The sequence below is a fragment of the Zonotrichia albicollis genome, chromosome 1 (genome assembly GCF_047830755.1).
Source record: "Zonotrichia albicollis isolate bZonAlb1 chromosome 1, bZonAlb1.hap1, whole genome shotgun sequence".
Classification (NCBI taxonomy): Eukaryota; Metazoa; Chordata; class Aves; order Passeriformes; family Passerellidae; genus Zonotrichia; species Zonotrichia albicollis.
The window spans coordinates 119,263,101-119,287,381 of NC_133819.1; the positions used below are offsets into that span (position 1 = coordinate 119,263,101).

At 39.0% G+C, this 24,281-nt stretch overlaps 1 long non-coding RNA gene across 1 annotated transcript in view; it reads right to left on the reverse strand.

Annotated features, from left to right (window-relative positions):
- LOC113458701 (uncharacterized) overlaps positions 1–24,281 on the reverse strand; it is a 195,856-nt gene that overhangs the window by 151,705 nt on the left and 19,870 nt on the right. Inside the window, exon 2 of the long non-coding RNA XR_012582711.1 lies at positions 2,723–2,817. This is a non-coding gene — a long non-coding RNA (uncharacterized LOC113458701). The remainder of the gene's footprint in view (positions 1–2,722; positions 2,818–24,281) is intronic.

Below are 24,281 nucleotides of genomic sequence, written 5' to 3' on the forward strand. Positions count from 1 at the left end.
TATTCTTAAAAAAAGACTACTCATTTGTCACCATTCCAGTGGGGAAAAAAAATCCTTTTTTTTTCCTTTCCTCATCTGAATATCAAATTTTTGTATATTTATTGCAGTGAGAAAACAGTGCTTTTTCCAATTACAAACAAAAAGAAAAATAAAGAGGGAGGAAGAGAGATAGTTTTCCTGACAGGCCAAAATTTCTCTTTGAATACATTCAAGTGCAGAATATTTTGGAGCACTGAAAGTGTAAAAAAGCAAGAAAATTATTCAAGTAATTTTTACCATGTTATTGCCTTCTGTGAACATGGGTAAATATACCACAATTACAGATTTTTGCATGTATTTTTAAGTATTGTGGGATTGTGGGAGACCAAAAAAAAAAAAAAAAAAAAAAACCAAGACCAGGATTTGCTAAAGTAAATAGATCAAGAGATATTGCTAAACCAGCCAAAACTTGGCTTCCTCCGCTGTAGCATCTGCAGCAGAATCAATGGATTACATAGAAGATTTTGTCCCTTTCTACTGCAACAAACTGTGACAGTGACAGATTAGACAGACTATTTTATCTTAAACATGATTTAGACATAGAGCTGTTGTCAGGATCTTGCATCACTTCCTAAGCTCTACATGAGTGTCCCACCACCCCATAAATTGCCTTCCTGAGCTCCCACACCACCATGTGACCCCTTTACCAACAGAGAATAAAGTGGAACACCATTAATGTTTGAAAGATCCTTTGAAAAATTGGGATATAAACTACCATATAAATGCAAAATATTTTTTATTATTATTATTATTATTTCCTTTATGTCAATGTGAGCCATAGTAGTGTTTTTTTCCAATTTGTTGCTTAAAAGAGAAAGAAAAATTAGCTGCTGCTCTGCTTTCAAAGCCAGTAGAGGCCATTGAGGAATTTGCAGCATTCTGTTTCAGATATTTCTTAACCCCTTTTGTCTCAAAAATACAGAATCAGGGTTAAACAAGGTCAATACCGTGTTTCTACTTGTTCTGAGTCTTGGAAACAAGGAGCTAATGCAGGCTGCAACAGCCATTGCTTTAACTGACAGCATATGTTTTTTGTGAGATGAACAGTTCAAGCCAACTGACTATACAGGAACACTAATAACAAAGTATGGGCTATATTAACTTCAAAAAGCTTACATTAATGCAATGTGAAATTGTACATTTTGTGAGGCTTTCAAGTCCATCTTTTCCAAGTAATTTGTGCACAAAAAGTCTTAGAAACTTTTCTGACACAAATAAATAAACAAATGCCTACTCCAATTTGTTCCTCTAATCTATTATCTAAATGAATTATCTTCAGGATTTTTTTCCCTCCAAGTCAAGAGCAGAGAAGGCTTAAATAAGTGAAACTAAATTCTATTAACACTGTTTTGCAACTTTATTGATAGCACCAGTTCTACTCAAGCTACCTCCAGCCACTGGGCAGCACAAACGTGGAGAGTTCCCATCTCCTTGCCTGGAGCCCAGTGGTCAGTGAAGCTGAGTTTCCACAGCAACGCCCAGTTTTGTTTCCCAGGCAACCAGGATCCTCAAAATCGGGTGGCAATTGGTGAGCAGAGTAGTTTGGGGACAGTATAATCCATTTTCCCACTTCACCAAAGTAGGACCTGTGCTGGTGGCTGGCCCAGGTGGGATGGAAGGGAAGAAGGAGCTGCAGCCTGACTACAGGATGCAGCTGCTTCTCCTGGCTCACATCTACATCCAGCTTCTTCAACCTCCCACCTCTGGCCAGCAGAATGTCCAAAAAAGTAACATTGTGCATTTTTATTTACAGTTATTTTCTTCTGTTGCTAATTTCAGAGCTACCACTCCTATACTCTTGTCTATTTTTAATACTGCCTCACACATATTTTGTGCCAGCTTCTGGTGACCCTATGCTTTATTAAATGATGCATTAACAGGAGATGACCAAACCTTTGTTTCATTCAGTTCTCAGTGAACAACATGCCACTGCAGGCAACGAAAGGATTGCTCAAGTCACAAAATTCAGATTCTAATTAATTTTATCACAAAAAAACTGTGATTTAGGAGGAGGGGCACAATAAGCTCATCCCTGATATTTAGACAGATATGGACACAGAGTCTTTTATGAATTCTTTAATCCAGTCCCTTTTGTTACTGGTGTTGACCCTGATAGTTTTATCAATACCTGGCTTACTGTCATATGAGGGTATTAGGAAAGGGGAACAAAGCAGGGCAAACATTTTCTAGGCAGAAATTCACTTCTCTGTGTATTATGACCCTTATTTTCAGATTTGGGAAAATGATCATCTGAATGTTGTCACTTTCTAGGCTTTCTTGAGCTGACTTGCAAGGCTTTAAAGAAGTTTTATTACTTCAAAAAGCATATTGACAGCTGGTCTTGTCCCTCCAGATGACAGGAATTCAAATAGGCCAAGAATGACCTATCTGGGGATGAAAGCTGATATTTCCAGCAGTTTTCAACAGTGTTTTTTCATGGCATGGAGAAACAACTCCAAAGAAGACATACAGCAAAAATATATGAGATGAACCTGCATCTTCAGGTGTTCATCAGTGCCATCAGGCAAGATTCAAATACTACAGACTCTTGACATGGTCACAAAAAAAAAAAAAAAAGAAATCCCCAAACTAGTACTAGGCAAAGAGGTTAACCTTAGCTTCTTCAGACGTGAGAAACCATCCTGGTTTTCCAAGTTATCTGGGCCTCAATACACCACTGTACCTTGCAAGGCCAACATAGGCAGTACTTCCTCTTCCTTCAGAGGCTGTGAGAGGAGGTGCAGTCCCACCAGGTCCATTTCTCTTTGCCAGTTGAAGCTAAGGAAAGAAAAGAACTGAGGTCATGTCAGTGAAGATTTGCTCTTTTTTTTATTCTACAGGCACAAGAGACAGAGAAATAGAGGTTTTAATGCTATGCTCACATGTGCTAGGTGCTTCATGCTGCCAGAAATTAGTGAATCTTGTGGTGTGACTGCTCACTACCATGTAGACCTGGAAACACAGCATCCTAAGTCATGCATAGTTTTAATCTTCTCCTTCTATAAATGTCATTAGGAAGGTCAAAATTAGACATATTCTGTTATTGGGAACTCTGAGACCGATATCCTCTGTGTCCTTTTTAATGATATGACATAACAGCTAAAAAAATATAAACATCATCTCTTTGGTCTGTGTTTTAAAAGGCTAATTTTAGTGACTTTTAAGAATTGAACAAGCGCTGTTAATCTGTGTTCAGTCTCTCCCACTGCTGCAGAAAGAATTTTGTCTAATGCTTACCATACTCGACTCAAAATGTAAGAGGAAAAAAAAATCCTCTTCTATCAGAACATTGTTCTAGTCTACACTAAATTTAATTATCTTAAGCAAACTTCCAAACGATGAAGAAAAAACTCAGTTAAAATTTGTGAAATGCGTGTCTGAAAATTAACTATCAAGACAGGTCATGTATGTATTAAATAACTTTACAGCTCATCTTTTAAACAATCATAGATTTATACAAATATGACCAAAAAGAGAATGATTATTGCCACTATTCTGACTGTCACTCTGTACTACCCCTCCCTTGTACTTCAAGAGTCCCTGCCACTGCAACTCTTGAGCAACTGAAAAGCTCTTACAAGTGTGGTGTACTCCTTCCTCCCTTCCTCTTCTCTTTCTCCCTTCTTTCGTGGTGCGTGTGTATTGGCCAAAGTGTTGAAGGAGGCTCTAGAATATCATATGTGAAATCTAAAAGGTTAAACTTTTGACATTGCAAGGTTCCAACACTGGGAGTGCAAGGGTCTTCATGGTGTGTCTGGAGGTTTGGGGAGCATGAAGTGGTTCTGTATATTTGGGGTCAAAGTCTGTCTTAACATGACAGACCTAACATCTGTCTCAACATCATAAGTTACCATGCTGGCTTCTCCAGTACTTTATGACTATCAAAAAAATCAAGACTTGCACTTTTTTTTACTTGAAAAAAGAACAAAACAAGATGAAACAAAAGAAAAAAAAAAAACAAAAACAAAATAACAACAACAACGAAATGGGAAATGGGGGAAAAAAGAAAGAAAATCCAACATTTGTGACAAGAACACGGTTGTTTCTCTGAAACAGCTGTCTGATTCTATGTCCCCTCAATGATTCAGACATCTGGGTCAGAGGAAATATATGTCAGAATGACATTGGTCTGTTCACATATAAAATGCTCATTTTGGTTGTAATCACTCTCCTGGATTTCTAGCAAACCCTATTTAAACTGACCTGTTAGCATGGACAGAGGCTACCTGTGCTTACTGAAGGGGCTGAGCTTTGTGAATGGCCTTCCTCAACTCTACACCATTCAGCATGTATTCCCGTTATAAGTATGAAACTCAAATTAGGCAGCACTGTAGAGTGGGGGAGTGCTGCTGTTCCTACATTGTTTTATCAAACAGGCAGCAAGCGCTATTAAATTCCCAGAGCAAAACTAGTGCACAAACAGAATTCACAAGAAGGCCTGAAGTCTAGAGGATGAAGCTGCAGGAGACAAATGTATTACAGTGTCTAGGCAGCACAGGAAGATATTACACTGTGATCCCTTCTGAACCTTGTCCACTGCCTTTAGATAGGTCCTCTGCACAGCTCAATACTGACATTATATGCTCTAGAAGTCTAAGATAACTGAAAATCTCCCATGAACTAGTAGTGCCTCTGCCCAGGAGTGAGTCTGGAATCACAGCAGAGTTTGCAGAGAGGAAACTGAAAAAAACTATTTGTTGCTTTGCAGATGCTGGTTGAGAAGTCTGGCCATTCTTTGGACAACAGCAGAACTGTGAGTTAAGCTCATTTCTTAAGAATATTTAATCATAAATCTCTACCATATCATATAGCCTACTTTAAAAATTTACGTTTTTTGAGAATGAAAGGCTTAAAAACGCAGTGCCTACTAGCCCAGCACAGGTAATACTGTGAGATACTCCTAGACAGCAGTGATCTTACTGCTTTCTGTGTGATGTTGGCAAAGCAAACAAAGCAAACAAAAAGAAATCAAAGTTTTGTGAGAAGGGTTAAAGAATTATTTATCTCATTTACTACTGCTGCTCCATTAAACGTTTGAGAAACAAGATCTGCATTGCTGCAATGACTCTTGAACCTTCCTGTTTATCCTTTCCTCCGTTCCCTCAAAGTGCTTTGACCAGCTCTAAACCAAACAGGCAGTCACCTTCACTTCTATCTCAGCAAGGTCAAAGTCATTGAATGTGCCTTAAAGATAAAAGGAAAGTCAGCCAAAGGAGCTAAAAGCAGCATCCATTGCAGCAATGAGGACTTTGCCCTCTACTATTGGGATTGTCTGAAGCAGCTTCACAAATGTGTGTGTGAATCAGACTTTTGTCATCAGGATTGCAGTTTTTGCTGTGGCATAGTAAAACATCCATGTTGCTTTTCAAAGGGACAGCACAGGTGCTTTGCAACACGATCTTGGCTCAAATTTAAAAGACAGATTCATGTAACACTAAAAATAGAGAGAAAATATATCATCTTAGGTCTAATCTAGCTGTGCTTAATAGTCTCCCTTATTGTCCTTGCCAAAAGTGCCTGTTACTCTGATGGCTTTATATTGCTGAGCTAAAGTTTGCACTTGTAGTACTTAACTCAATTATTTTGTTTCACTTTTCTTAAAGCTCATCTTGCTTGCTTTCCCTGACCTTTGTTGCAGGTCAGGTGCCATGCAGCAGTTCCAGATAAACCCTGTGCTTCTGAGATAGCTTGGGTTCTTCCATGTTGCCTTCCCCTAGTCTGCCAGCAGTTGGTCCAACTTCCTCATACTCTTCCTCACTGTTCTTGACATCGGACCAAGTTGCTGCATTCAAAGGAAAAAGAGCTACATTCTGCTGCCCTGTTCAGTTCAAAGTTACCATGGTGGCCCTGAGTCTTTCACTTCCAGTCCTTTTGTTCTTTTCCAGCATTGTGCCTAAGGCCTGGTGATGAATGCTTGCAGATCTAGTGATTTACATCTTAGCACACTGTCAGGTCAAATCACCGGCAATATCCTTTCAAAGGGAGTTTACAGTTCAAGGGCTGCCTTTGGATCAGGCTTTGCATGAGTCAAATGAAAAATTCATATGCAAGTGTTTGGTACTGTAGTGACAAGGTGCTATTGCTGCCTGCATTTAGTGACCTTTCTTACAAGTGTGAAGGACTTGCTGCCAGAGACAGAACCACCCTGTGAAATACCACAAACATGGCATTGTCTCTGAGCTGAACTTCTGGGGACTTACCTGGCAGAGCAGCCCTTATACAAGCCCTATTAAAGTTGTGGTGCCACCTTTCTTTGTGATCAATCCTGCATGACAATCCTGAGATCCCTCACTGGGATGCCAGCTTGTGCCTGACCAATCTTGTCCCCAGACCAGCCCCAGAACCAAGGCATGATTTAGACAGAAAAGAAGGTCTGAAGGACACCCAGTTGGATCTGACTGAAGCAGGTTTAATCAGGTTAGCTTGCTCATGGTCTTTTCTAGCTGAGTTTTAATGTTCACAAGGATAGCAATTCCTGGACATTCTGCTGAGACTTATAACTGCTTATTTCCACTGTAATGGTGAAAAGCACATGAAACCCACCCTCATATCTAACTGGACTTCACATGTTCCAGTGTTTGCTGCCTGCTGTGCTACACTGCACACCTTCTGAGAAAGGCTGGTTACGTCTTGCCTACATTTTCCCATGTGCAGTTCTAGACAGTTCAATACCCCTCCCAAGTCTTTTCACCTGAACAAACCAGTTCTGAACAACTGAACAAACCCAGTTCTCTCAGCATCTCCTCATACATGATGTGCTCCAGCCCACACAGCCCCTTAGTGGCCTTCACTGCCCTCAGTCCAACATCTGAGCCCTCTCCATCTGCTCCTGACTCTTCAGAGCACCAAACCTCCAAAAATCTTATAAGATCATTTAGTTGAACTCCTTTTCACAATTTCTGGGGGATTAGAAGAATCTGTTTCTGATCTGCCACAGCATTCCAGTGTAGATTTTTTTGCAGCAGTTAATCAGCATGTTTCTGACAGAAAGGGTGGGAAGCAACATAGGAAAATAAAGACCAAGACAAGTTTTAATTACGAATGTGAAATACTGTCTAAACATTTCAGAGAAAACACAATTCAGACTCTTTTGTCATGCAGTAGAGAAAGATAGGAAGAGGTAGTCTCATTATTTCTTTTGGTCCTTTTTACACAATTTCACATACTAACAGCAGTGATATAATTACTGCTTGGTAACTTTAAATTCCTATAATGGAATCTGATTGGTGGCAGCACCTTGGAAATCATTACAGAATTCTGAAATTCATTAAGGAGTTAAAAACAATCTTATTACTAAGAACAGAATAGGTTCAAACTCTGTAACTAGTATGTAATTCTTCTGAAAAGCATATTAATTACTGCCTAAGATTATTTTAATTTATATTTTTTGTGCTAGACAGATACTTGAGTAATAGAATCTTGACTGAGCAACTGAATAATCAAAAATCCTTAATACCAGTGTGCGCTGGATCCATTTGGATCATCGAGCTGCCAAAAAATAAAAAATCATTGGTTTTTTTTAGCTATTTTTCTGATACTGTTTAGTGGATGCTTATGGGGAAGCAACAGCCCTTTGCAGTTCCTGGGGATTAAACGCAGGTATTTTAATGTGACCTTTTTAGGTGTTGAAAAAAATGTTTTCAGTAGTGTCACTCCAGTGGATTTAATAGAATAACTACAACAAGGAATCTTCCCCTTTGTTTTGAAAGGGGAAATTCTTTGGGGATTTGCTTCTTTCCTCTTTTCCCTTTGATTAGTAAATCAGCAAAGGGCTGTGTTTCGAATGGATACATGGTAGGCACTTATTCTGGAAGTACTACTTTATAATGCATTTTCCTGAGGGCAAAGAGCATTTGTGGAAAATGCAAAGAACTAAGTTAGGCAAGTAAGGTGGGCTGCCTCTCCTACACATACACAGCCCTGTGTAAACAGGAACAAAGGCGACACAGAAAGATATGTACCATTCTCATAAGTTCTAACTGGAAATGTATAAACATAAGCATAATCATATTTTCCATTCCCCTTGGCATCTCTTTGTGGTTTATTTGCTTTCTGATGTGCCCTACATCATCGCCTTTCGTGTTTTAGGGATGCGAATTGTCAGTAGTTTCCTTAGCTGCTGTTGAACTCCTAAGGAATATGGGGAAGTCCTTCATTACAGGGAAGATCATTATGTAACAGATAACGGGGAGGGGTGGGGGGGATGTCTCTGCATCAACTGGTGCCATAATCCCCAAGGGAAAACAGACTTTAGTTGAACAATCAGAAAACTGGCTTGCTTTATGGTGTTTACACTGCTGCTTGCTAATGGATCACCATAAAGGAAGCAAAAGGACTCTTACACTATTGAGTATGCTATCATGGGAGTCTTCTGAGTGCGCCTTTTTTATTTGCTGCAGTCAGGTTAATGAGCTCACCAGCCCACTTGATGTCGAGGACTTTGTAACAAAGCAATCTCTCATTAAATGCTGCCTGGCACCACTCTCTTGAAGCAAAGGGACATTCAGATTATTGAATGCCTTTGTATTCCTCATTCCTACCAGGCTATGGCGTCCAGCAGTGGCATCAGTCCCGCACACTTACTGGCAGCCATCCAGTCCTGCGCCTGCCCTCTTCAAACTGCATGGGCATTTGCCAATCTAAGCAGCACTAGTAGGCAAACAAGCATGGCACACGACTGCTTTGGCTGGTAGCCAGATGTGCAGCTGTACCATCTCACTTCCCCACCATGGAATGGAGAAATGCATTCTCTCACTATTCTTTCCCATTCAGTTGATTTACATGGGGAAGTTTTGTTGCAGTACAAAGGAATGTCCATTTATCTGCATTCTCTTTCTGCTTTAACACCTTTTTTTTTAGTCTCAGTAGTGCAGGTCATGAATTCATCAGTGGCTTTATTTAAATACCTCCTGGCTGACAGTTTCTTCAATGAAATGACCCCAGAGTGTTATCAGCTAGCTAGCAGGTGTGTCTTTTTATTCAGAATCTTGCAGGCAACGGTGCATCCTGGGTAAAGAGCAAGCTATGCATGATCCAGCTCTTCCCTACATTACTCAGGAGATTTAATGGTTCGCTGTCATGAAAGAACTTACAAAGATTTTTTTTTTTCTAAGTTGGCTTTCTGCTGGGCTTTGTGCCCTGAGATATTTTGACACAAACACATAAAATGATAAAGAAGGATTTCTTTATGAAAGGTTTCATCTCATTCAAAAATATTTTAAAAATCAGCCTTGGTCAGGCTACTGTTTTTAGTTGTAAGATACTAAACAGATATTTAATAAAAAGGTAGCTGCTCCGTCTAAAATTCCACTAGTAAACACCCTTGTAAAGCATAGTGTTTGCTGATATCCCTGTGTGTGTCTGTGCACAAATAAGTACACCCTGTTTCTATTCAGCCAGCCTCTAATGTTGAAGAAATCCTCAAAGTCGGGTTACTAGAGTGACAAGAGAAAACCAGACAGAAAAAAAAAAAAAGCCTTAAAGAATAAAGTCAAGGAGGACATTACAGACAACAGAAGGAATCTCCTTGTCCTTCCAAATTGTGCCATACTGTGTTTTAGGACACAGTTTCTCAAACCCTTTCTTTTATAGGGCTATTTCTTTGCCTTCCTTGCCATGAAAGGGGAGAGGGAAAACACGGAGCCCAGCAGTGTTTTCAAGGCTCTTGCATGAGTTCAGGGTAGTCTGGGGAATTGTTTTCTGGGGCACTTCTCCTCTCTTCCCCAGACAAATATCAGATTTTATCATACCACAAACACTCAACCAGTGTTCACCCACACTGTAAGTAATTTTTTCCTTCGACCAGCAGTGGACTGAGAGGAGGCTCTACCCAGGTGATGTTTGTGTGCTCAGAAATAAAAGTGATAGGCTTACTTAACCTTTCTTGAGAAAGGATTCAGAAAACTCAGTAAAGTTCCTTGTTTATTTGTTAGCAAAAAGACATGAAAGGACAATAAAAAACAATGGAAATTAATTTTATCCTGACAGAAAGTCAAATGGAGTTTTGTAGGAGCACAGTCTGACATCAGTTTTGCTCCTGCTTCCATTGAAATTAGCAAGCAAGCTCTTATTGACTTAGAGAACAGGACTGTGATTCACAAATTTGGCTAATCCACTCATATTTTCAATATGAGATTTTGAAAAGGTCACAGAATGCAGAGTCAAGACCGTTGTCCCCAGAAGGGGGTTGGCTTGAGACCAGGCAAAGATAATAAAACCAGTTGTCCAGCTTTTCAGTATTCAATACGTACCAGCTGCATTGACTAATAGGACAAGATGATGTTAGGCTTAGGAATGTAGAAAGGCCTTTCTTTCCAGCCCTCTCTATTCTGCCTTTACCAAACAGACAATTTTTTAAGTAGGAAAGATGCTAACTTGATTAAAAAAAAAAAAAAGCCAATTATGTGTGCTTTATTTCAAAGTGGAAGAAATACATTTATAGAAATGTGCTATTTAAAATGTCTTATGGATATCATGATAAGGGCAAAATGTGAATCTTATTGAAATATAAATATATTGCTGAAAAAATCAGCAAGGCTTCAACATCCATTTATATGCAAAAATAAATAAAATTTTAAAACAAAATGCAGCTCTGTTTTAGAATGCAATCCTGGTGAATAATTTTAACTGTTGTTGGTTTTGGGATTGTGATTCTCTACCATGACAATACTTCTCTAGTAGTTCTTCTGGAAGTCGTATAAATTTTTAACAAGTATCTGGGCAAAATTTAAATCCATCTTTCAATCACTAGTCTTCTGTGAAATGAATGATATGCAGCAAAATCTTCTAGTCTGTTTTATTTTCATTCCACTCAACCAGTGGGTCAAACAATTCTTTCCTCACTTTGCAGAGAAGGTAAACTGGATTTATCTCATTGTTCCATTTGAAACATCAGCATTGACTATTCCAAAAGACCAAACATTACAGAATCACAGAATTGTTAGGGCTGGAAGGCATCTCTGGAGATTATTTAGTCCATTCCCCTGCCAAGGCAGGGTCATCTCAGGTAGGTTACTCAGGAACATACCCAGGTGGAATTTGGATGTCTCCAGAGAGGGAGACTTCATGGTCTGCCTAGGCAGCCTGTTCCAGTGTTCTGCCCCTCTCCACTTAAGGAAGTTCATCCTCATGCTGAGGTCAAACTTCTTGTGTTTCAGTTATCAAAAATATTTTAATAAACAGTTGCATCTTGGTTGTGGATCACGTGCACCCAGATACTCAAAAGATATTTAAGAATACAAGCCTCACTGATCTCCATCCCTAGAGCAAACTGTGAATTTTACATTCAGAATCGTTTATAGATCAGTTTCCGCAGAGAAAGAAAACACATTTTGAAGTCCCATACATCAATAATTGCACGTACATTTTGCAGTTCATTTGCACTTCCACTGCTAAGGGACATTTACATATATTGAGGTCAGCAAGAGTTATTATATTTCTCTGCTTAATCCCTCATACAGGCCATAGCATTTCACTTTGCAATACTCTCCACACTGCAGTTTGCACTGCAGTAGGGAGAGAAAAACTGCAGGTCCCTTCTTCCCCACCTTCAAAGAACTGTCAGGTTTCTATTTCTAGTGCCATTAACTTTTCTGAAAAACAAGTATTTTCATCTTTTTTGTTGTCAAGCAGTTTCAGCTCCCTGTTCACATCAACAAGGGTGGGGACAGTTGAGGTTCAGCCCTGTGTGGTGCTGAGCTGAGACTCGTGCTCAGGAGTGCTGAAGGTCTGAGAGAGGCTCACAGGCTCTGTGAGACTCCCCTTCCCTGCTTGTTTCCTACTGGGAATGCAACCCAGGGACAGCAAAAGTGTGGTAAGCAAAGCCATAATGGCTACCTATAAATTGAATCTGAGAAAGACATGTTTTTCTTCAAGTGGTTATTATTTATGTTTACAAGTGTATTTTCCTTTACTTTTCCCAAAAGAAATTACATAATCTGCAAAATTTCATAAAACTTGCCAAGTGCACATTTTTATCCAGACGGTTTCAATACTTTGTTTTGTGTTTTGCAGCTTTTAAAAGCTCCTGTTCCTGAAAAAATACTACCAAGTAAGAGGTTATTTACAGACCAGGCGGATGATGTTTTCCTTTTATCAGCTATCGTAGAAGGTTAATTAAGAAATAGAGCTGCAAAATGGGAATCAAGGAAAAATAGGAAGTGTGCTTATTAACAGCACTTTTGTTTGCATTTCTAATTGCTTCCTTCAAGTACTTTGTCTCGCCTATTACAGCCAACAAGAGCCCTGGTGTAATTCTGACTCCAGTTCATGGTGTGTTTCATTCGGGGGGGCAATCAGGAGCCTGGCACATGGGGAATTCTGTAGGCAGGGGTGATACTGAGCTCAGCAAATGTGCCACATCAGCAACACGCCAGGCCTGCGCACCTCGTGTGGCAGCACCGACCCTTCCTCCTCACTCCATCCCTCATTCCTACCTGGTCATGTTTTAACAGCTAGAGAGGTGATGAATGATGAATTAAGCACCCATTCCAGCACAATACTGAATGCAGACATGCATACCATTCAAAATTTTTGGCTATTCGATGTCAAGCTCCAAATATTAGGAGGAAGAATTTGCAGCGCAATATTAGCAGGGTAAAAAAAAAAAAACCAGCCTGTCTCATCTGCTGACGAGGAGAAGATTGGCTGCTTAAATTCTCCAAAAGCAGCCTTCAATTTTTTATCTAGCTATTTATAGAAAAGTGCAGAAACAGCTGAGCTGAGTGATGTCACTTTTGCTGGGAGGACGGCTCGCTCGGCAGCATGCCGAGGCGGCAGAGCGTGCTGGAGGCTGGGAGCGCAGCCCCACTGCGCCAGGAGCTGGAAACACGGGCATTTTTCAGCTCGGCTGATCAATACGGCATTGATGGCTCTCGGCTGACCTTCAACCCCTCCGGAATAGCAATGGGCAGGCGCTGCATCTTGCAGGCTGCGAGGGCTGCTGCGTGTTAGCTACCAATTTTACAATCGATCAAAAGTCATCTTTGTCAATAAAGCTGGAGATTTCAAGCAACGGCAAGCAATTTTGGAAAGGTCAGGGCTGGGTTTTTATTTGTCCGACCTCTGCTTTCAAGCAGAAGCACGGTGCCTTATACCCATTAACAGTAGTAAGAAAATTTAAGATTTTTTTTTTCCCCCCCTCTTCCATGTATTTTTAGTAAGCCTTTGGGCATTTTCCCTGTCCCTAAAAGAATACGGTTGCGTGGCAACGTCCCCGGTTGCCATGGCGACTCGGTGTGTAAGCAGCTGCCGCAATCAGCATTAACTCCAGGCTCGCAGGTTTGTCATTCCAATGCATAGGGAGGGGGAGACAAATAGGACAGCAGCGCAGCGCCGTAAAAGGGAAGTCACCTAGATAATGTCACTCACAAACATATGTTCCCCAATTATTCTTTCCACTGTTTTATTGCCGCAATTATAGCTAAACTAAGATTACAAAATTATATGGTTTTAATTTGCCTCCGTCGACTATGTTTCACTTCCATTAAAATGAAGTCTAAACCCATTTAAGTAGCAAACTGTTGGCTCTGCAAAGGATGGGGGATTTTGGTTTACCAGTGGGTATTTCGAGGATTAAGTAAAAACAAAATTTCTCTAGGAATCTTGATATCTAGGCAAAATGAGGCACAGCCCTGGGTGCAGGGGTGCCTGTCTCTTTTGTGCTGCTTTGAACCCCACAACACAGCCACCACCAGTGATGCTGGCAAGGACCAACATCCTACTCTTCCTCTCCCCTACATCTCTGCCTCCAAAAAATATTTGGAAGTTTTATATTTAACTATCTGAAAGTCTGGCACTGGGCTGAGCCCACCGGCTGCTGCAGCATCCTCCAACACATCCCTGTGCAGTTGCTCCATTTGAAGACCCCTGCAATAAACAGATGCAATGGGGTTGACTTCAAAATTAAGTAACGCAGCATTAACCCTGAATTTCCTTACATAGGCAGTCTTCAGACTATCCTTTCATGTTCCTCAAGCATATTTCATTATCTTTGTTTTAGAAGAAGTTCCATTTTTCTCTGTGGCTGCCTGGCTGCTCACGATCTTATTAAAAAACAAAAGTAAAACACGTTAGGAGGGGTATGGCAGGTGATGAAATGCACCTTCACAGCTATTCTGCAAAAACCTACACTTTGTGGTAGTAAGGCACTTTGGTTTGGTTTTTTTAATGTATAAGTGGAAGCATTTAATCAGTGTTAAATACACACATTTGCACAGCTGTGCTGATTCAGTTGTGTAAGCAAGAATCTATTCACGATTTAAAATATTAGGCCACAGAGTGATGCTGGCTCCCTCAGAAACAATTCCACATTATGGGAAAAAGTGGTGTAAATGAGTAGATAAACATAAACTCGACATTCAGATCCGTATGATTTATTTACCAACCTTTTCACACAACCAGTTTTTGACCCTGTTAAATCCTTCCATTATATAAGGGCATTTATTACTGTGGATTTGCATAATTAAAATATACATGCCCAGTCACCAATGTTTATAACCTATACTTATTCAGATTCTTATTAAGACTTGCATCAGAAACACAGCTCTTTCAAGTATCATTTTAATTAAAAGATAGATATAGCATGCTATCTTTTATTCTAAAGGAATCTACTATCAATATCAAATTGTAGCTGCAAATACATTTTCATTTTTCACTCTGGCAGAAATGGCTGAACACATATCTATTGAGATTTGCAGGGTAAAAACCATGTTCCTTAGAAGAGACCTTGCATGGCAACATTTTGATATAAACTTCTTTCTATAATCAAGTTACAGTCTATAAACCCCTGAAAATAGGGGTTCATAATGAAAATACTGGTAGACCCTTCACTACAAAAATGCTAGCAGGTGCTGTTATAATATACAAATCCAGATAGCGTACAGTGACCTATTTTCAAAACCAGGCCAGGCAAAATGACATCAAGAAATTGAATTCCTTGCCCTTACTTTAATAGTGTCTTGTCATGCAATCTTCAAATCAGGACAGGTGATCATTGCAAAACAATCCCTAACCCGAGGGACAACAGGAACATTCTCAGCACTAATACCCTGGGCCCATCACACTGCTTACAATAATTGGATGATTGCAGAGGGCAGGTATAGACCATTCAAACCAAAGATATCCTTGGACAAGGGGATATTTTGCTCTTTTTAAAGTTAGAGGCCAAAATAAACATTAGAATTGAATTTTGTCCTATTTTGTTGTGTCATCAAAAATAGCTGGTAACTGGAACAACAAACTGCGCTGCTAAAAATATGATAGTAGTTATGCAGGGATATTTAAAATAGATTAGCATATGGAGTAACTCAAATTCAAAATTGACTTTAACCCTTCAATGGCTACAATCCTTTCTCCAAATAGGGCAATTCTGCAGCATCAAAGGCAAGCTTAGATCCTGAGTGTCAAGAAAACTTTTGTCTGGTAAAAACAAGTGTGGCCGCTATTGCTTTCAGTTATAGTGGGGATTCAGTGGTATCTAAACAAATTTAGACAGATCAAATAGTTTATGAATTCTTTTACCATATTGTCATTTCATTTTTTTTTAAACGATGTCCATTTCAGAAGCCTTTATTTATTGCTGAATATATACTCAGAAGCTACAGAATAAGGCCCAGGAAATTACTGCAAGGGAAATATATAAGAATGCTATTCTGTGTGCCGGTACTAAATCTAACAGAAGTGAACAAAATATTTTCAGAGCAGGGTAGAAAGACTCAAAATTGAAGAAATTTTATTATGTAACAGAAAATAAGTTTTCTTAAAGTAAATATATTTTTGAGCAACAAACAACAACTATTTCCCTGCTGAATACAGCTTATTTTTTATCAAAATAATCCAGTTCTCTAAAATAAATTACCTTTGCAGTAGGTACACAGAATTCATATTTTATTACATGTCATTTACAAAATCCGATATTTTGTTGAATTTATTGAGAAATCGGGATTTAAGTAGAGTCAGAAATCATATGAAATGGATAGCCCAGAATTTAAAATGTCAGATTTGCAAAATTCTTCCTCCAATCTCATTTTTTGCCAATTGTAAGATAGCTGTTTGTAATTTATATAATTGTAATAATTAAAATAAATCCGTTTTCAAAGTTTTCTGTTCTAGCCAGACACAACCATTTTCACTACCTCATTCAAAACACTCTCCCCATGGTGGCTTTATTTTTAGTCACCACAGACTGAAACCAAAGTTTTAGTGTTTGCATTTGTTTGATTGTTTTTAAATATGGATTGCCCTAATTATTGGAGGCATTGTGGATTTTTAATGCTGAACCTTTATATCTTGTTATATAGGAAAAGGATGTTGCTTGCTAAAGTGTAGAATGTTAGGTTGTTGAATGCTTTGACCAAAATACTTGTATAAAGCTGCTGCAGTGTTTAATAAGGCTTTTGGGGTTTGTTTTTAAGCAAAAATCCACAATCACTTATTTTCATGTTTTCCAATAAGATCTTTTTGAAATAGAAATATAGTGAATTGCTAAAGATATTTGGGAAAAAATAAGCTGAGAACTACAAGCAGCATTGCTTGAAAAATCTGCTGTCCACAATGGCAAATAGCTCAGAGTGGTGGCCCTGACAAAATTTTCCAGAAATACCCAGTATTCCTTCTCAGGCCAGGTGCAGGGAAGTCCTGTGAAGGTCCTAAGTGAGAAGCTAGGTTCCCTTCTAAGAGGTAGAAATTGGACTGTGACAGAGCCAAAAGAAAAAGGAGTGAAGAACACTCCCCTGTGTGTTCCTTCTTTCTGCTGAGGTTACCCTTTACAAAGGCTGACTCCGGTCTGAGGCCAAATGCTCCCACAAAATGCAACCAGAGGCAAGCAGGGAGCTGCACACAGCTCTGCCCACAGCTCCTGTCATCCTGCAGACTGCCAAAGAGGGAGAAAAGTTACTGCCACTGCTCCATGGTGGCTGCCTTTGCAAAAGGGGATGAAAAACCTTGCTTCTGCAGGAACATAACTAACACTCATTTCTTTGCTCCTGTACAGAAACATGCCAGGCAAAATTGTTTCTGGAACAAATATTTTCCTGAGGTGAAATGTGCATCAAAATCACCGGGAGTAGCGTTTCAAAATCTAACGTGGATGGCAGAACCTAGCTACTGCTGACCTGTACAAAGACAGAAGACGAAAAGACATAAGTATGGCATCCAGCAGCATTAAACCTGTCTCTTAGGACATTCTCTGAACTGAGGTTACCTCTCACACTACTTAAAAGAGGAGAGAGAATTGCCTGAAGTGTTAGCATATAGATGCTGCATCAAGATGCTAACAGGGGAGGGAGGTGGCAGGGGGCAGAGTGGAGAGTAGAATTTCTGGCAAAGAATTTTAATGGTTATCATTTGGTCCCTAGCTTCAATTTAAATGTATTTTATACTCTACCATGTATGCTTTTAAAAAAGGTTTCTGTTCTCTAATGAAACTTTTGGTCAATTTGGAAGGGGGAAATCTCATAGATGTTATGGATTTTGTTCAAAGTCAGTTAATAAAGGCTCCTTTCTTCAATAGCATTTTGGAATAATCAGACAACCTTATATTGCTATTATCAGATGAACCTGCTCCAATACAAGAATTTTATTACTTGTACATAAGGTTTCAGGGAAAATATTTGAGAGACACAATGATTGTTTAAATAAATGTGAAACATAAAACATCTGAATGTTGCTTCATGTAAAAGTCACTGGAATAAAAGATCATAATTAAAGAAATATATCTTCCACTTACACTGCAAAAGATCTGTAATGTTTTGACATTCTGGGGCCAGCATTCACATTTTCTGCTTTCAAAAATCAAAGGAGAGCCACGGGCGTTTGCTGTGCAGTTACAAGCCCGTGGAGGTCTTTGCCTGGCTCACATGCAGATCTGTGCGTGTGCAGGCAGGCACGCACGCATGCATGCACGCGCCGCAACGCGCACACGCTGCAAAGATGCTTTTGTCTCCTGGGCCACTTCTGCTCTTCAGAGATCATAAGATGCCTAGCTAACACGAAGGATATAAAGAACAATTACAATCTTTAAAACAACTGTTTTCCTTTTATATATTCATATATATATATATATATATATTTATTTCTTTATGTTTGAGGACAACTGATGAGCATTAGGAAAAAAGATTTTTTTTTTAATAATTCAACTAATAAGTAAAAAAAAAAAAAATTTTTATTAATTCTCTCTCTTTCTCCTCAGCAATAAAAAGTATGCAGCTGGCACTGAAATTTCTACCAAATCCTGTGCTGTACTTAACGCAGCTGTTAGCAAAGTAAATCATAAACACACACACAAAATTACAAAAAAACTTACATTTAGTATCTTTTTTTCTTTTCCTTTCTATGCCTCCTTTTTATGTCCTTCTATGTCTCCTTTTTACTTGTTTGGATTTTTTTTCTAGTTTTTGAAAGCAGCTATGATAATATTCACTTTTATGCTTTTATTGTGTTTTTAGAATCTATTCTGCATTATCAAAGATGCTACTGAGGGAAGACACTTTACAGAGATTATTAGATTTCGAGAGTAGTCCAACATTGTTCAGAGCTAATAAAACAACCGGACAACTGCAACAGCAACAATATTTGGGCTTCATGGGAAAATGGTTTTTTAGTCTGTGCCCTAAGCAACACCACTCATTCATTCATTTAGTAATAAGGATTACATTTCAACATTGCTGTGTACTAAAGAAAAAAAATATTAAGAAAGGTTACAAAATTCTTTCAAGGGCAGAAACAAATCACTGGTCCAGTTCAAACTTATTTTTCAGTCCTACACAGTTAAAATGCTTGCATGTGTTATCACAGCACCTTTGTAAATTGCTGCACAAATATTTAACACAGATATTAATCTGCTAGAGAGAAATATTGTATGTATTTCTGTAAATGGGCGAGAGATACAGATGCTGATGCTGAGAAAAGCCAACACTAGAGAAGTTTTTCAGGTACTGAACATCCCTCAAAAACCTATCAGAAACACCTGTTCTGTACCCATTCTGCAGGTAGGTAGATTAAGGTGGGGCATGGTTGGTCTTGACTGAGGGTCAGTCAGTGAGCAACCTCTGGAAGAGGATGCACTGAATGCAGGGGATGCATAGCTGGGAGTATGAGACTCCACCTGTGCACAAGGGAGAACCGAGAGAGAGAGAGAGAGACATCCCCAGTGATGGGGTTTTCAGGAGACAACCATTCCTTCTGCATCCATCAAGCAACAGCTCACTCCAGATCAGGCTGGAAAAATGGTACCTGCAATAGTGAGCCCACAGCTATGTCAAGCTGCTCAGAGCTTTCTGACAATTTGTTTTTGGGCTATGGTAATTGTTGCACCTTGGAATTTCATAAATGATATTTTGGAGAGCACCTAATGACTGCAGGAGGCTTCCATGCTCATGTGCAGCATCCTTAGTAAGCAGCCTAGACAAATTAAGGCAGATGAATAGCAGGGTGATACTGACCCAAATGTATCCCTATTTTTGTATTTTTTTACAGCAGCAGCTTAATCAGATTGAAAGCTGCTTTTGTAGGCTTTCATAGTAAATGCCTTTTAACAAAAAGGGGAGGGGGATATTCACAGAGCAATGGCAAGAACAGAAACTGGAGGTTTGAAAGACCCACCAGGAGAGGGAATTCAGCCCACTTATATTAAATCAGCTGTTATTTTTTACTCTCCTCCTCCTCCTCCTCCCCCCAAGAATCGTGTACCCAAAAAGAAAATGATGTGAATCCATTTTCAGCACTGATTTCTTTTAATCCCGCAGATCAAAACCATTCTACAGTTTCCAAATGCTTTTTCATTCTAAAGGTAAAACATTTCACAGGAAGATGTGAGGGGTAAGTCTTTCCAATCAGGGATTTTAAACTCAGTTGCTTGCAAAATATAATGAACTTCAAAAAAATCATAAAGGCCCTAAATCCCGAAGACAATGGGGGTTTTGTCATTAATACCTAAAGCAGCAGGATTGTGCACTGTGTAATCAATTGCCCAACAAGGCCCTGGGAACACAATCAAGAAAGGAGGCTACAGGAACATACAATATTTCACTTTTAATAAATGTTCTTTTGAGATAACAGCTGTATAGAGTAGCAATAGACAGAGAGACTATAATGCTAAAGCAGGGATTATATGCATCTGTGTGCCTGTCTGTCTGTCTGTCTGTCTGTCTGTGGGTTATAAATTGAAGCCATCATTTTCATATAACTTGTCAATACCAGGCATGCTTTGGCACTGTCACAGTTTGCTTCAATTTAAATCCTCATTCCTTAAAAGCACAGTAAAGACTGTTCTGTCTTCAAGAGGGTGGAAGGTGGGGGAGAAAGAGGCAGCAGTGTGCCTTCAACAGACTAATCAGCCTGGCTCCTAACAATACCTGTCTTGGCAAAGCTAAGGAATTACAGCGAGACACTTCAAGTACGCCTTCCCTGTCAGATACCATATTCTTCCAGTATTTATTTTGCTAACATGCTATTTACAGTAAATTTAGTAAAATAAAATTAGACCAATTTCACTGCTGCATGTTAATCAAGTTTTAGCCTTAAAATAGTGTTGAAATGGCTGTTCCTTAATAAGTAGAAAAACTTCCAAATGGTAAAATATCTACTGTGCTCCCTCTCTTCCAAATTCAGTATACAGCTATAATCTTTTTATAATTACAACAGTCAAAGGATTGTGTGCTCAGGCAAATCATACTGGAGGCAATGACAGAAAGAGAAGGAAATTATTTTGGTTTGATTCTTTCCCCCACCTCCACCCATGTTTGCCGGATTATTCCTTTTACTTCTCCTTTTCCTCTTCCTCCCCCCTAAAAATCCCTAAACCCTCTACTTCTCTTTCGCCACTCATTCCATCTTTAACTCAAAACCAAATTTGGATTGTACCCTAAACCTAGCCTCAGGGTGGATTCACACAAGATGCTAGGCACAATATGTTCATGTAACAATTAGGGACACTGTTTCTGCTTTTCATAATGCTCTTAGCACACTGTCTTGGGCTCCCAATCACGACCTCTATCCCCTTGTCATTTTTAACCCAGCAGCCCACTCATATTTCAGTTCAGTCTCTGGAAATAAAATTATTGTCTCACTGTTCTTGATCACAACAAATTATAATTATTAATGCTCAGCTTTGATTTTATTCTCATAAAGTATCTTATCAGTGGGCTGCAGCTGCTTTCCTGAATGCAAAGAAAATACCAGTTATTAATTAGAGTACCATATATCACCCATATGTATGATCACGTGTGTGTATATTAGTCTGCTTAGGTTACAGTAACATGCTGATTCTCTCAGGAGAACCTGTGGGGAGGAGGTAAATGTTCATAGGAAGGGAGAAAAGTGTGCATCTGATATGATTACAGTTCTGATTAACATAGAAACTATGCTAAGCTCCTTCTACTACCTTTATAAAAATAAGATCTTATGTTTTGGTTGCCTTTTCTCCCTACACCTTTGCCTGGTGAATAACTTGAATGAGGATTGATTGGTAAATAATTTTTTCAAAACAGAATAGTTGCTGTTATGCTTTCCAGTATCCCACACATACACATTAGGTAGCTTTCTCCCCTGGAGTGCCAGAAAAAAACCATGCATTCCTTCTTGCTACAAATCTGCAAATCTGAAAAGAAGAGGCCACATGAATAGGAAAGCTCTTTATAGAACAAAAAGCATGGGGTGTTATTAAGTAGGACTTTAAGCCCTATTCTATTCATAGTAATTAAAGGATCAGATCAGGTTAATGTGAGGACCTAGGTCAATAAAGTACTGTAGGTTCACCCTTTTTAATCCTTCTCAATCCTACAGGCTGGGTTTCTGACTGCTCTGTTTGATGCACAGAACTGTTATAGGTGACAAAGATGTGCAATGATTTCTCAAAAAAAGTTGAAGTTTGTATCAACCCCACTGTGCATTTTTTTGAGCACAAGTGGCAGGTGATTCTTGGGGTGAGGTAGATGGCAAACTTTAGTGCCATACCATTTTCACTGTGCCAGCTGGTAAAACACCTTGCCAAACTGAAAAAGTTCAGAGAATATTTCAGATTTGCAGAGTAAATCCATAGTGCTTTAGAAATTTTTAAGATATTTTTATATAATCTTTTCTGTATGTGTATGTCCTTTGAAATCCCCTCCCCTTTTGTCACCCCCATTAGTGGGTGACTGTTTCAGGATGTGCCTGTATCTGAGCTCTGGGGCCACCAAAATCCAGCATTTCAGAGCAGAGATGTGAAACCCAGCACAAGGAACTCTCCTGCCTAGCCCAGTGCTGTGGAGAAACATGCATGGTTTCACTGAGCAGGTAAAGCAAATTTTGATGGGGATTGCCCACCAGAGATGCAATGAAGTAGAATTGGAAAGCAGAGCATAGTTCTACTCTCCCTAGACATAGCTCTTGAAGAAATCATCTGGCCTACAGCAGCCAGTCAGCACAAATATCTGCTTTGAAGTAGTTTGGAAGATTCTCATCTCCACACAGCATGTGTCAGTCATGCAGGTCAGCTGCCCCATAAAGCACTGGTTGGGTTTTGCAACATACTAGAGATTAAGCTGATGGCTCTATCTGTAGGTTCAGTCCTGCATAACAAAAATGCCCCGTACTCCTCTCTGAAAAACTCCAGCACCTCTGGAGTCCACAGTAAAATCTTTACTGAGTTCTGTCAATGCAGGGCTTTGCCATCTCTCCCTGCTTTTCTGACCAATATTTTGATCCATACTTCTCCTGTAGGACTGACCATTAGGAAAATATCTTATCACACTTCTTCCCCTCTCTTCTGGCCCTACAAAGCTCTCATTATTTAAGATAGGAAATCAGTGAGGAATTGTGTTTTGCAAATTACTGAGCCTAACAAAGGTGGATTCTGACATTACACTTAAGAATTATGGCTGAAACTGAGTGGAAAGGAAGACTCGTTCAAAAGTGCAGGTCTTCTTTTGCCAAAGGACTGCTTGCCTTTTATTTATTTCTTAGTATATATTCAGATATTATTTTTCCTGAAACTTTACTGAAATCTCACCAAAGTCCACAGAACTTACTAGGAAAACCCATGTTCATTAAGTCTTTCAAATTTACCCCCTAAAGTACACCTATTCTGATTTATAAGATTCATATGTGCACATCCACACATGGTATGCTACACCCTATATATTCTTTACTTTATATACATATATATATATATATATATATATATATATATATATATATAAAATGTCTCAAAACATACAGAAACTATTTTCCCCGTTAATTTGTTAATTTCCCACAGTTTCTGGTGCAATTTCAGTGTAACTATTGATATAAATTCGATTCGCTTTTAATGAAATATCTCCATTAGGAAGAAGGAAAGTTAGAACATTGGGAATTTAAATTATTTGCTCTACAGTCCCTAAAATAACAGGTAAATTGAAACCATGGAATTTTAAGAATTCCATTTTAATGCAAGATGCTGTATTTTTTGTTCAGATATAATAAATTAGAAGTGCAAGAGAAAGCTAAGCCTCTGGGGAGAAAAAAAAATGCCACAGTGCATATTTGCCCTCTGTATTTCCTTTTTCCCTTTCTCTGTGAGCAGTTTATTAAATCTTTATAAGAAAAAAAAAAAAAAACCGAAAGAAAGAAAAAACCCCAAAAGACCACAAAAACCAAAAAACCAAACCCAACCAAATAACACTATGCTAGGCGAAAGGGTCTGGGGCAGAAAAGAAAGCAGGGAGACACCATTATGAAAGCAGAGGTCATCCCAAGACAATTATAAAAAATAAAATTAAAAAAATAAGTAAAAAGAGGAATCACCAAAAATGTTAGTATTTGAATGATGTGAACTCTGGTAAACGCCAGCATGCAATATGGCAAAAACGAATCAATCAGTTCAGCTTAGTTCAGCCTCTGCAACTGGCCATCTGGCGCGAAATCAACCAAATGTAGCCTTGCATATTCATCTTCATTTTCACAAATACTCAGGAGAATGTCATTCTAGGGCAAAATAAAATTAAATCACCATAATTTTTAAGACATCTTTTCCTCTCATGCTCTCTGGAGATTAGCGTGTTTGTGTGAGGCTACTCACTGCTATAGGGTTAGCAGGTAATTTCTAAGGGAGTACTCTCCCTCTGATATTTAAAATCACATTTCACTCACTCAGGACAATTCAGCATGGATTTTTGTGGTAAACATTCCAAAGCAAAAATCACATGGGAAGTTACTGTGACTACATGGAGAGATTTTTCCCCAGGGTCAATAAAGGGGTGTTCTGCATTTATCTTTACGGATACAGC